This window comes from Sarcophilus harrisii, chromosome 2 (genome assembly GCF_902635505.1).
Source record: "Sarcophilus harrisii chromosome 2, mSarHar1.11, whole genome shotgun sequence".
NCBI lineage: Eukaryota > Metazoa > Chordata > Mammalia > Dasyuromorphia > Dasyuridae > Sarcophilus > Sarcophilus harrisii.
The window spans coordinates 355975516-355987609 of record NC_045427.1 but is presented as its reverse complement, the minus strand read 5'-3'; positions in this window follow the sequence as shown (position 1 = coordinate 355987609).

Here is a 12094-nt window from a genome sequence, read left to right as displayed (position 1 = left end):
TACTATTACTTCCCTGATTTGGAGGCGGGGAGAAAACCTGATTGGGAAAGAATAGAGAATCTTTCAAAAAAAAAGAAAAAATGCTGCAGGGTCCCAGACTGTTTAACCTGGAACTGAGTCTGGAGCTAGGCAAACTGGGAAAAGTGCCAGGGTCTGTTGTCCCAGGGCTGGAGAGCTACTGTTCTCTCCATCCCCAAGGGGATTAGATCGCAGCCCCTAAGAGCTACAGAAAAAGGGGACTCTAGTAAGACTTTCTCCTAAGGATGGATGGCTGAGAGAAGAGAGAGCACCTGGCTCCTTACTCTTAAATACTAAACAAGATTATGTATATAAAATGTTCAGCAAACCATTAAGTTATATAAGCTCCAGCTATTATTACTCCCTGGCCTTTTCTCCCTAGTACCTCCAACTTTCCCGGCTCTTGAGGAAACAGCATTGCAAAGCAGGGCTTGGTTATATGGGCTTCCCCAGCAGCCACTCCCTACAGCCCTGGGCTCTGTTATGGGGAAATAAGCTCCATTTGCATGGGCAAAGGAAAGCACTTCCGGCTGGCATGCAAAGAACCCCACACACCTTCACTCCAGTGGGGAAGCTGGGCCCTTCCTCACAACTGACTTCCCCATGACCAAGATCCCAAATCTGGGAAAAGGGGAGAGGGGGTTTCGGGAACTAGAGCTGAGCTACATCCTGCTATTAAGCCAAGGGGCCCCTATGCCCTCTGTATTTGAGAATCGCAGGAAGGGGCAGGGAACTTGCACCACCCCAGCCTTGTGTATCTGTCCCAGCCCCTTCTGTCAGAGATATTTGGGGGCCAGTGGGTGGGGGAAGTGAGGAATCCTTTGATAATATCACATACCAGTCCCCTTCCTCCTCTCATTCAAACACCCCTTCCCCATCCGCCCCCCAGTCTCTCTGAATTCAAAGTCTCAGAGTTTCTTCCAGCTATGATGTGATTTACCTGGAGACTTGGTCGGGAAATTGGAGTCAAGGGGAAGGGAAACCAAATTCCCGAAGCTTGTTCTCCTTCTTCTTCTTTTTTCTAATAATAGCTTTTTATTTCTCAAAATACTTATAAAGATATTTTTCAACATTCATTCCTGCAAACCCTATGTTCCCAACTTTTCTTTCTCTATCCCTTTTTCCCCCTCCCCCTAGACAGCAAGTAATTCAAAATATGTTCAACATGTGCAATTCTTCTGAACGTATTTCCACATTTATCATGCTCCACGAGAAAAATCAGATCAAAAGGGAAAAAAATGAGGGAAAAAAAAAAAACAAAAACAAGCAAGCAAACAATAACACAACAAAAAAGGGAGAAAATACTATGTTGTGATTCACATTCAGTCCCCAAAGTCCTCTCTCTGGATGCAGATGGCCCTCCTGGAACTTTTTTAGTGAAGGGAAGGCCCAGATTCTCCCTATCCCCACCCCAACCCCAATGGGTCATCAGAGACATTAATCACATTAAACTTCAAGCGTCCCTGAGGACCTCCTGGAAAAAAGTGGGGAGGTAAGGGCTGAGAAAACAGAGACACAGAGATAGGGACTTAGCAAGAAGAAGGAAGGGCTGAAGATGGATGGATAAGTGCATTCACTGGCACTTCACCCACTACACAGTGGGTGTCTTCTGCTGTGTATAAGTCTGGGACAAATCATTTCTCTCCAGGCCTCATTTTCTCATCTGTACAATATAGGAATTAAACTAGTCAGTCTCTTAAAGGTTATGTTTTGTCATAGCAACTTATTTTGCTAATAGGATACAGGAAAATATGGGAGAAAAATGTTCTCATTGCAGAAAAACACTGAAAATATATAGGATTAAAGGTATAATCATCATTCAGATAATTCTGCTTTAATAAGACAGGTGACATAGGATTCAAATAATTTTAAAAGGATGATTAAAGTAGGATATTGAATGTATGTAATGTAGCCAATTGTGTTTAGTTTAAAAACATCTAATTGAACAGAATTCAAGCTATAGGGAATTTTTATCTATAGATAAGCATTGTTATATATACTTTTTGCTTTCCCATTAAATTATAGTAGTCCTGTGATTAATTAAAAAGAAGATGGAAGTTACTTAGGTGCAAAGTTAGCTAAATTCTATTTTATCTGTCACACCAAATTGAGTATTTATCCCACTGAACTATATGCTGCCTCTATATCCAGGGATCACATATCATCATCTTGTTTCACTTGATCGAGTCTCCAAGAGAAGAGCATCCAACAATAAGCAATCTTCACACACTTGTTTTTCCTTTGTGGATTGTTGTTAAGTTTTGTCTGACTCTTTATAACCCCGTTTGGAGTTTACTTGGCACAACTACTTGAGTGATTTGCCATTTCCTTTCCCAATTGATTTTATATATAAGGAACTGAGGCAAACAGGATTAAGTGAATTGCCCAGAATCACAACCCAGTAAATTGTTTTAAATCAGATTTGAACTTAGGAATATGAGTGCTCCTGACTTCAGACATCATTCTCTATCCACTGTGCCACTTATCTGCCCTTTCTTGTAAATAGTTAGAAAAAATTCTTTTGCTTAATTAATAATCAATCTCATTGAGTAGATTCTGCTATATTATCTACAAAATAGAATATCTGGAGGATCTATAAGAAATTCTTCTTTCACTTGGACTTTTCTCAAGATACCATGAAGACACCTTTGACAGGCAGATGATTGCATCTCACTTAATTTTGTTATTCAGAGAGTTGTCAAATTTACCCTTGTTGTACCTTTCAAGGAATTTTATCAGTTTTGACATATACATGGAAGACACCTAGTTAGAAAAGATCATTTAATGGTAACATTTCACTCCATTGAATCAAATTTTTTTTTGTAATAAATAAACAATATCATTGTGGAATTTTTTGTTCTTAGCACTTTTTAATCATTTGTTATTGTAAAGATGTATTGTGGGCAGCTGAGTGGATACAGTATGAAGTCTGAAATCAAGAACACTCACATTTATGAATTAATATTCAATCTCAGACACTTACTGTGTGACCCTGGGCAAATCATGTCACCTTATTTGCCTCAGTTTCCTCAACTGTAAAATGAGCTGGAGAAGAAAGTGGCAAACCCCTCCAGTATCTTTGTCAATATAATTCCAAATGGGATCATAGAGAGTGAGATATGGCTGAACAAGCACAATAGGAGGCCTAAATTCTAGTCCTGGCTCTGATATTAACCCATATCCTTTCTAAGGACTTGGATTTTTCCTCTGTAAAATGAAGTAGTTTAATCCAGTGATCTCTAAACTCCCTTCTAGCTCTGACATTTTATGATCTTTGTGCTCTGAGCCTATCATAGGATCATAGCTGTCAAGCTAAAAAGAGATTGTAGACATAATCTGGTCTGATCCCTTTATTTTAAAGATGAGGACAATGAGCCCTCAAGAAAATAAAGTAGTTCTTCAAAGTCTTCCAGCATAGCTAGGCTTTTAACTCAGGTCCTCATGTTTGGTCCACTGAACCAGAGGCCCATAACACTTTCAAGCATAGCCTGAATCAGATCAAAATGTAATTGAGTAATATTTAATGAAAATAAATAAAACACAGCAAAATAGTTAATAATATTATTTGTCAATATAACAATATAATCAGTCAATATCTGGCCTGCAAAAATCTTTACATTTGGTTTTAATGGTCCCTGTTTCTGAATTTGACACCACTAGTAGCATTTGGTACCCTGTGTTCTAAGGTCCTTTCCAATTTTGGAATTCTTCTATTCTATTCCCATCCCATCCCATCCCATTCTATCACATTCTATTCTATTCCAGTCCTAGACCACAAAGATTCCCATTCCTACCCCTCTTGCCTTCTTAGGCTGGTGTTTATATTGGTAGAGAGGATGACTCCTCCTAGGAGGAGAGAGGGTGACTTCAGTTGTAACCTTAAGCTGATTCCTTCTTCAGATTTGGAAAAGGTAGGAGAGACAGCTCCCTCTTTAGAAATCTCCACGGAAATATCTCCTGTTTTATTATTATTATTATTGTCTCTTGAGATCATCCTCAGCTTGGGGCAGAGGGTTCAGAGGGTCAGAAAGCTGTGAGGAGGTTTCACTGCTCTCATTAGGTTTCCTCTGGCCATACTTACCGGTCTGGGAAATGCCTGTGAGCTTTAAGTGGCAAAAGGAAGATACTTTGAAGAGAAGGGGGTCTGACAGGCTGCTATTGTTCAAGCTGCCAAGTTCCCTAGGGCAACACTGGCCTTTGGAATAGATATCTGAAATCTCCCTTTGGAAGCCAACACCTCCTTGTAAGGGCAGGATGACTCACCCTAGAGGCCTGAACAAGACCTTTGATGCCAGTCATGGTTCTTGTTTGAAAAAAACATAAAAGACACAAAGAGGCTGGAAATTTTTGGGACTGTAATTAAGGAAGCAGATTAGACCTGGAGAGTCCCTGATGTTCCCCAAGTTCCCCTTACAAGGCTGTCCTATCAGTAAATCCACTGGAATGGAGAGTGTCTTCATGCTATAAAGAGAAACTACAGAGAGGGATCATAAATCTAGAGCCAGAAGGGACCCCAGGAGTCATAAAAAAACATTTTACAGAAGTTCAAACTTAGGTCTACATAACTTAAATGACTTGCTCAAACACATACAAGTACCAAGCAGTAAAGGTGGGATTTGAATTCAGATCCTCTGACTCTCTTGCCATTGGTTTTTCCACTGTGCCAGGGAGCAACAGGGAACCTGAACCCAGTGTTCAGTGACCTTTAGAAACAGGGAGAGCACCATCCCTTTCATTTTTATCTTCATCAACATTCTACTCTTCACTACTGTTACTCCATCTTCTAAACCACCAATTAAATCCCCAACTCCATGGTCCTTATCTTAAATAAATTTATCATACTCTTATTATGCAACTGCTGTATGCAAAATACTCAGTATTGATAGTGAGGGTGGGAGGTGGGATGTTTAGATAAAATGACCCCCTGCCCATTGAATCATGTCATTCTACTTAGGGAAAAAGGCATAAATGCAGATAACTTGAATATACAGTAATATGTGAATTTAGAAAAAAGGTGTAAAACAAAGTGATCCAAAAGGTTCAAAGGGAAAGATAGGTACCAAGAGAGTTGCTGAGGGAAATCTCCAAGAAGGAGAGAGCACTGGTGCTCCATAGAGTGCCAGGCTTGGAGTCAAGAAGACTCAACTTCCTAAATTCAAATCCAGCCTCCGATATTTACTAGTTGTGATGACACTGGACAAGTCACTTACCCCTCATCAAATGAGGAAAACGAGCTGGAGAAGGAAATGGCAAATCACTCCAGTACCTTTAAAAAAAAAAAAAGACAAAACAAAATCTAAATAGGATCGCAAAGAATCAGACAAAAATGAAATGAGTGAAAATCAAAAAACCTAACAATTGAATGACTGAATAAGTTGTGGAATATGAATGTTATGGAATATCATTATTCTGTAAGAAACAACCAACAGGATGCTTTCAGAGAGTCCTGGAAAGACTTACATGAACTGATGCTGAGTAAAATGAGCAGAACCAGGAGATCATTATACACAACAACATCTCAATATTATAGGATGATCAATTCTGATGGACATGGATCTCATCAACAATGAGGTGATTCAGGCCAATTCTAATAGACTCATGAAGGAGAGAGTCATCTGCATCCAAAAAGAGGACTGTGGGAACTTCATATGGATCACAATATAGTATTTTCACCATGTTTTGTTGTTGTTTGCTTGCTTTCCCCCACTTTTCCCCCATTTTATTCCTTTTTCTGATTTTTCTTGTGTAACATGATAAATGTGGAAATGTGGACAGAAGAATTGCACATGTTTAACATATATTGGATTACTTGTTTCTATGGGAGGGGAAAGAGAAAGGAAAGGAGAAAAATTTAGAACACAAGGTTTTGCAAGGGTTAATGTTGAAAACTATCTTTGCATGTATTTTGAAAATAAAAAAATTATTTAAAAAAACCCCAACAACTTTAAAGGAGAGGTAGGATAATGGTACTACTCTATTTCCTTTGCAGTTCTATGTACTTTATTTTGTGCATTTTAATGTTAATTGTTAGATCACAATTAACACAAGTGGTAGAGAATTTATACATACTCTATTACATCTCAGCCTCAGAGACTGCATTGAGTGTATAACCATCTGTGAAGAAAAAGTCATGCACCAACTCTACCTCCACTTTAGTCTTAGCTTACAGCATTTTCAAATTAAGTAATTTATTGTCAGTACCTTGGTTGACCTTGATGCTATTTTCTTTCTTATTCAAAGAATCTGACAACATCACAAAAAACATCATACCAAAAACCTTGGGATTTAGCACCCATCCCTGCTTTTCTCCATTGATGACTATGAAAGAAAAAGAGCAGCATCCATTATCCAAAATATATGCAAACATGTCAATACAAAACTAACACATAATACTTATGAACTTCTCTGAGCAACCAAATTTTGTCAGGGCCCTTGCAACTGATAATATCAAAGGCAGCAAACATGTCATCTGTTCCTCAGACCTTTCTGAAGCCACACTGATTCTCAGGTATAAACCATTTTCCAGGTGAAGAAAGTGTCTATTAAGGAGAACTCTAGCAAAAATCTTGCCAGCAATGACTAGGAGAGAGAAACCCCTATGATTGTTACAGTACAACCTATTTCCTTTATTTTCATATAGATGGCCAACAGAGGCATTCTTGATCTCCTGTGGTATAACTTCTTCTTGCCATGTAACGTGGAAGATTTCTGTCAGATTTTCTAGGAGCAGTCGATCTCCTTGCAGATCTCTGCTGGAATGGAATCAGCCTCAAATGCTCTGTCATAGGAAGGGAGCCTAGTAGTATTTATAACTTCTTCAAGAGGAAGTTCAGCCAGAAAGAGATTGACTTCAACCCAAGGTAAATGCTCAGTGGCTTCAGCTTTGATTGATGACGGCTTGTTGAGAAAACTATGGAAATGTTCAGCCCATCTCTCCAAGATCCTGTGCTTATCACTGATCAATGTCATTCCATCAGTGCTGAATAATTGAGATGCAACATATGTCTTTGGCCCAGATCTTTTGGTCCCTGAGGCATTGAGGAAATTACTTGGGATTGCTATTATGAGTATAAAACTGGATTTCATCTGCTTTCTTACTAAATTAAGAATTTTGTATCTCCCTAAGTTTTGCTTGCACTGTGCTTTTGATGGAGAATGATGCTGCCTTTTTTAGACTCTAGTCTAGTAGTCTAGTCATCTACTGAAGATGGTTTACTGAGTTATAGACACTAGGTTTGCTACAGCCTCTTGGAGCCACGGGAGAGAGCTGAGTGGCAAGTGGACTCCAAAGGTAAATGAGAAGCCCTGGAAAGGCATGGCAACCCTCACATCAGAGGTCCTAGTCCTCTCTTGAACTCCCCATATACCCAGCATTATTATATACAGAATAAATGTACACAAAGTAATTAAATACAAGGTAGTTTGGGGAGGGAGGATAGTGCCAGTTGAAAAGATAAGGGAAAAGTTCCTGGAAGTTTGAGTTTGAAAGGAGAGGGATTCTGTGAGGGAAAGGTAAAGAAATAGTATTCCAGGCATGAAAGAGAGAGTTCAAAGACATGGAATTAAATCATCATGTGTTAGAAATTTGGAATAGACTAAAAAGAATTTTAAGTCTCTACATTTTAATTTAACTTAATTTTTAAAATACATTTCCTATTCACAGCTGATAGAGATATACTCAATAAACTCCAGTGACTTTCTAACATAATAAAATGTGGTAAGAGGAGTAAATTATTACTCTTTCTGAAGCAATGAAGTAAAAAAAGAAAAATTTGGAGACAAACCGTAAGAATTTCAAAAGCAAAACACTGAAGTTTATATTTCATCTTAGAGTCAAAAGATTCCAGTCACTTTTCAGCCATATCTGATTCTTTGTGAGCCCATTTTTTCTTAGCAAAGATACTGGAGTGGTTTGCTATTTCCTTTTCCAGCTCATTTTACAGATGACGAAACTGAAGTAAAGAGAGTGAAGGGACCAGAATCATACAATAAATACCTGGATTTGAACTCAGGTCCTCCTGATTCTAATCCTGGTGATCTATCCACTGTGTCACCTAGCTCTTCTCTAGCTCTACTGCACCATTGCCCACCAAAAAATGTCATCTTCCTTCCCATTATTTCCAACTCTGCGCCTCATGAAGATATTGGCTAATGAGGAATCAGGGACAAATAAAACTTTGATTTATCTTCCTAATCATCTTCAAAACTGCTTAAGATGAAATCCTATTAAGGATATGCTACAATGCATAAGATATTCAGGCTGTGTCTCTTTAACTTTTGCAATGATATCTTCCAGTGCAAAATACTAAGTAGATGGCACACTAGATAGAGTGCCAGGCATGGAGTCAAGAGGATGAATTTAAATTTGGATTCAGACACTTACTAGCTTCAATTTGTAGCTGTAATTTAAAGATAATAATAGCACCTACCTTCTAGAATTGTTGTGAGGATCAAATGAGATAATGTGCATAAAGCATATACTACAATTATAGTATATTGTTTTTATTTATTTCCTTCTTTCCCTTTCCATTATAGTGAATTAAAAGCAAAATTTCTAAATTCTTCAAATTGGAATTTCTATTTAATTTTCCATAAACAATTAAATTTATTTTCAAAATTCAATTTTATTTTCTTTTTCAATAAAGATCTACCTTCTCTTTCTCCTATCTCTAATTTCCACAACACCATCAAGAAAGCAAGCAAAACCAAAATCCCCATTTCAGGCTTGTATAATTGAGCAAAATAAGCAAAACTTATTTAGTCATGTTTAAAATAGTATTTTTCATTTGCATTTTGAATCCATTATCCAGGGTGTTCTGGCAAATGTTTAAAAAAATGTAATGCAGGAGAAACTGAGGCAAGATAGAGATTAGAGAGTTTTTAACATTTTATATGGGAGGGAGAGATTTACTGGGGACCAAATGGATCCATGGTTTGGTCCTAGGGCTGAATGAGACTATCGTCTCCAAGAATCCAGCAGCTAACGTGTGTTTTCCGTGAAGTATATATACACATGTGGCTCCAAGTGACCTGAGTAGACTGAGGCAGGGGCAGAGTCAGAACACTGAGAGTGTATCAATCTGGTTCTGATAGGGTGGGGGGAGGCACCAGTTATTCTGATAAGTAGGGAAGGTCTGAGGTCATAATATCTAAGATAAGTCTTTCTCCTTATCTGGATCATGATGATTAGGAGGGAGAGGTGGTGTTGCAGGATTGAGCAGAACTATTAGGAACTGAAGCAGAACAATTTAAGGAAACTGAGGCAGGACAATTAAAGGGAACTATGGCACAACATAACCATCTTTCTTAATATGTACTATACCCTCTTAAATTTATTTTTAACATTTTCTCCATCACTTTGTGTTATTTCATAAATTTTAATTATTTTTTTTTTTTTTTTGCTTCTTACATCATGACAGTTGTCCCAAGCAGACTTCCTCCTTCCCCTCCTAGAGAACCACCCCATAGAAATTTTTAGAGAAGAAAATAAATTAGCACAACTGATCAATACATTGAAAAAGTCTGAAAAATATGTGTGATATATAAAACCTATGGAAATCTCACCTCCCCAAAAAACTGGGATAGGGTTACTCTTTCATATCTCTTCAGTTGAGTTTGCTGATAATTTTGCCATAGTTGCTTTTAACTTTTTTGATATGTAGCTTCTCTTTCAAAATGCATTGTTGTAGTTACTGTGTGTGTGTGTGTGTGTGTGTGTGTGTGTATAAAATTTTCTTGGCTTTTCATACTTCACTCTGCATTAACTCAAAGAGATTGTTACATGCTTTTTTTTTTTTTTGGACATTCCTAATGCAGAAATTTGTTTTCCATGATTGTATATATTTTTAACAGGTTTCATTTTTCTTGCTTTCTTAATGAATGAGAAAGAGAGAAGAGAAAGGGACAGAATTTGGAATAGAATAAAAAAAATTTTTAAGTCTGTGCTTTAGCTTCATTTAAAAAATACATTTTCTATTCATATCTGGGAGAAGTATACTCAATAAACTCCAGTGATTTCCTTTTGCTTTTAGGGCAAAATGCTCTATTTGACATTCAAAGCCCTTCATTATATAGCCCCCTACCTTTCCTGTCTTCTTACATTTTATCCCCAACATATACTCTTCAATTCAGAGAAGTTGATCTCCTCTTTGTTCCACAAACAAGACATTTAATCTCTTGGCTCCAGGAATTTTTTTTTTTTTTTTTTTTTTTTTTTTTTTGCATTTCCTCCATTACTGGAATGCTCTCCTTCCCCTTCTCCAACTGCTGATTTCTCTGGCTTCCTTAAGATTTAATTGTGTTTTTAAAGGAATTGATTACTTCAGTGAATTTTTTTTGCATTTGTCCCATTGCATTTTTTTTAAGGAATTGTTTTCTTCAGTCAATTTTTGCCCTTCCTTTTCCAAGCTGTTGACTCTGTTTTGAATACCTCTCATTTCTTTCCCCAATTTTTCTTCTACCTCTCTTATTTGCTTTTTAAAATCCTTTATCAACGCTTCCTCACAATAACTCTAGGAGGTAGGTCCTATTATTCTCCTTATTTTACAGCTGAGGAAACTGAAGCTAGTAGGTGTCTGAGTCCAGATTTAAATTCATCCTCCTGACCTGGGTCTGATACTCTATCCACTGTGCCATCTACCTATCATTTTGCACTGGAGGATATCAATGCAAAGGTTAAGAGACAGAGCCCAAGTATATTATGCATTGTAACATATTGTCAATAGGATTTCTCCTTTGGCCAATTTATAGCAACCTCTGAGATTTCCCATGTGGGTATTTTGTCATCTTCTGAGTTGGTGTTTTGGTCTTTCCTGTCACCATAGTAGCTTTCTATGGTTAAGGTTCTTTTCTGTTTCTTGCTCATTTCCTCTCTTTCTTTTATCCCATTTTGTGACTTTTCTAGTCAGGCTGGAGGCAGTCCCAAGCTTCTTGTGCCACTCAGAGCCTTGGCTTTGAGCACAGGCACCCTTTGTGTTTTGTGTTTTGTGTTTTGTTCCCAGCCTGGTTTCCCAGGCTTGCAATTTCTGTGGTGGGACTGGAGGCTGCCCCACTATATGCTCTGCTACTGAGCCAGAACCAATGGTCTCAGATGCTGATCTGCTGTGATTAAGACCCTCTCACTGGCTTTCTTAGACACCTTTTGAGTTGGGCTGAACACTTCTTTCACCCCAGTGAGACTAACCTTTCTTGAAGTTCTTCCAATCTGTCTTGAGCTAGAGAGTGTTTCATTCCATCAGACTCTGTTCAGAAGCTTGGTTTCGTGTGGTTTTGGGGGGGGGAAACTGGGAAAGCTTGAGCATCTTCCTGGCTTCACTCCACCATCTTGGATTTCCTTAAGTCTCAAATAAAATCTGACCTTCTATAGAAAGCCTTTCCCAACCCCTCTTAATTCAGTACGTACCTCCTGTTAATTAATTCCTATTTATTCAGTATATTACATGCCTTATATTTGTTTCCATGTTGTCTCTCTCATCAGATTGTAAGCTCCTTGAGGGTAGGGACTATCTTGCCACTTTTTTTATAACTCTTCAAAGAAGACAATTAATGTTTATTGAACAATTGATTGTTATGATTTGTTTGTCTTCTACTTTTTTAAATAGTGTAACCTTTATTAGTAGGGTTATGTATCCATTATTGTAGAATATTTGGGAGTATGTGTGAAATATTGATGTAAACCTAATTTTTATCAGACCACTTTCCAGGTTTTTTTTTTTAATAGTTTTTATCAGTTTTTTTTTCCTTAGGTAATTCTAAATTACTGGATTTTATTGCTTCTGATTCTCCCTTATCTGTTTCATTGATCTATCCCTCTATTTTTCAACAAATTTGATGACTATTGTTTTCAAATATAGGTTGAGGTATGAAAGTGCTATTCCATCTTGTTATCATTATTTCTCTTGATATTCTAGATCTTCTCTTTTTCCAAATGAATTTTGTTACTATTTTATTAAGTTCTATAAATTATCCCTTTGGTAATTTAATTGACAGCTTTAAAAGTGAACATTAATTTTGGTGATATTATCACTTTTATTATTTGTAATGGCCTAGCCACAAGCACTGAATATTCCTCCAGTTA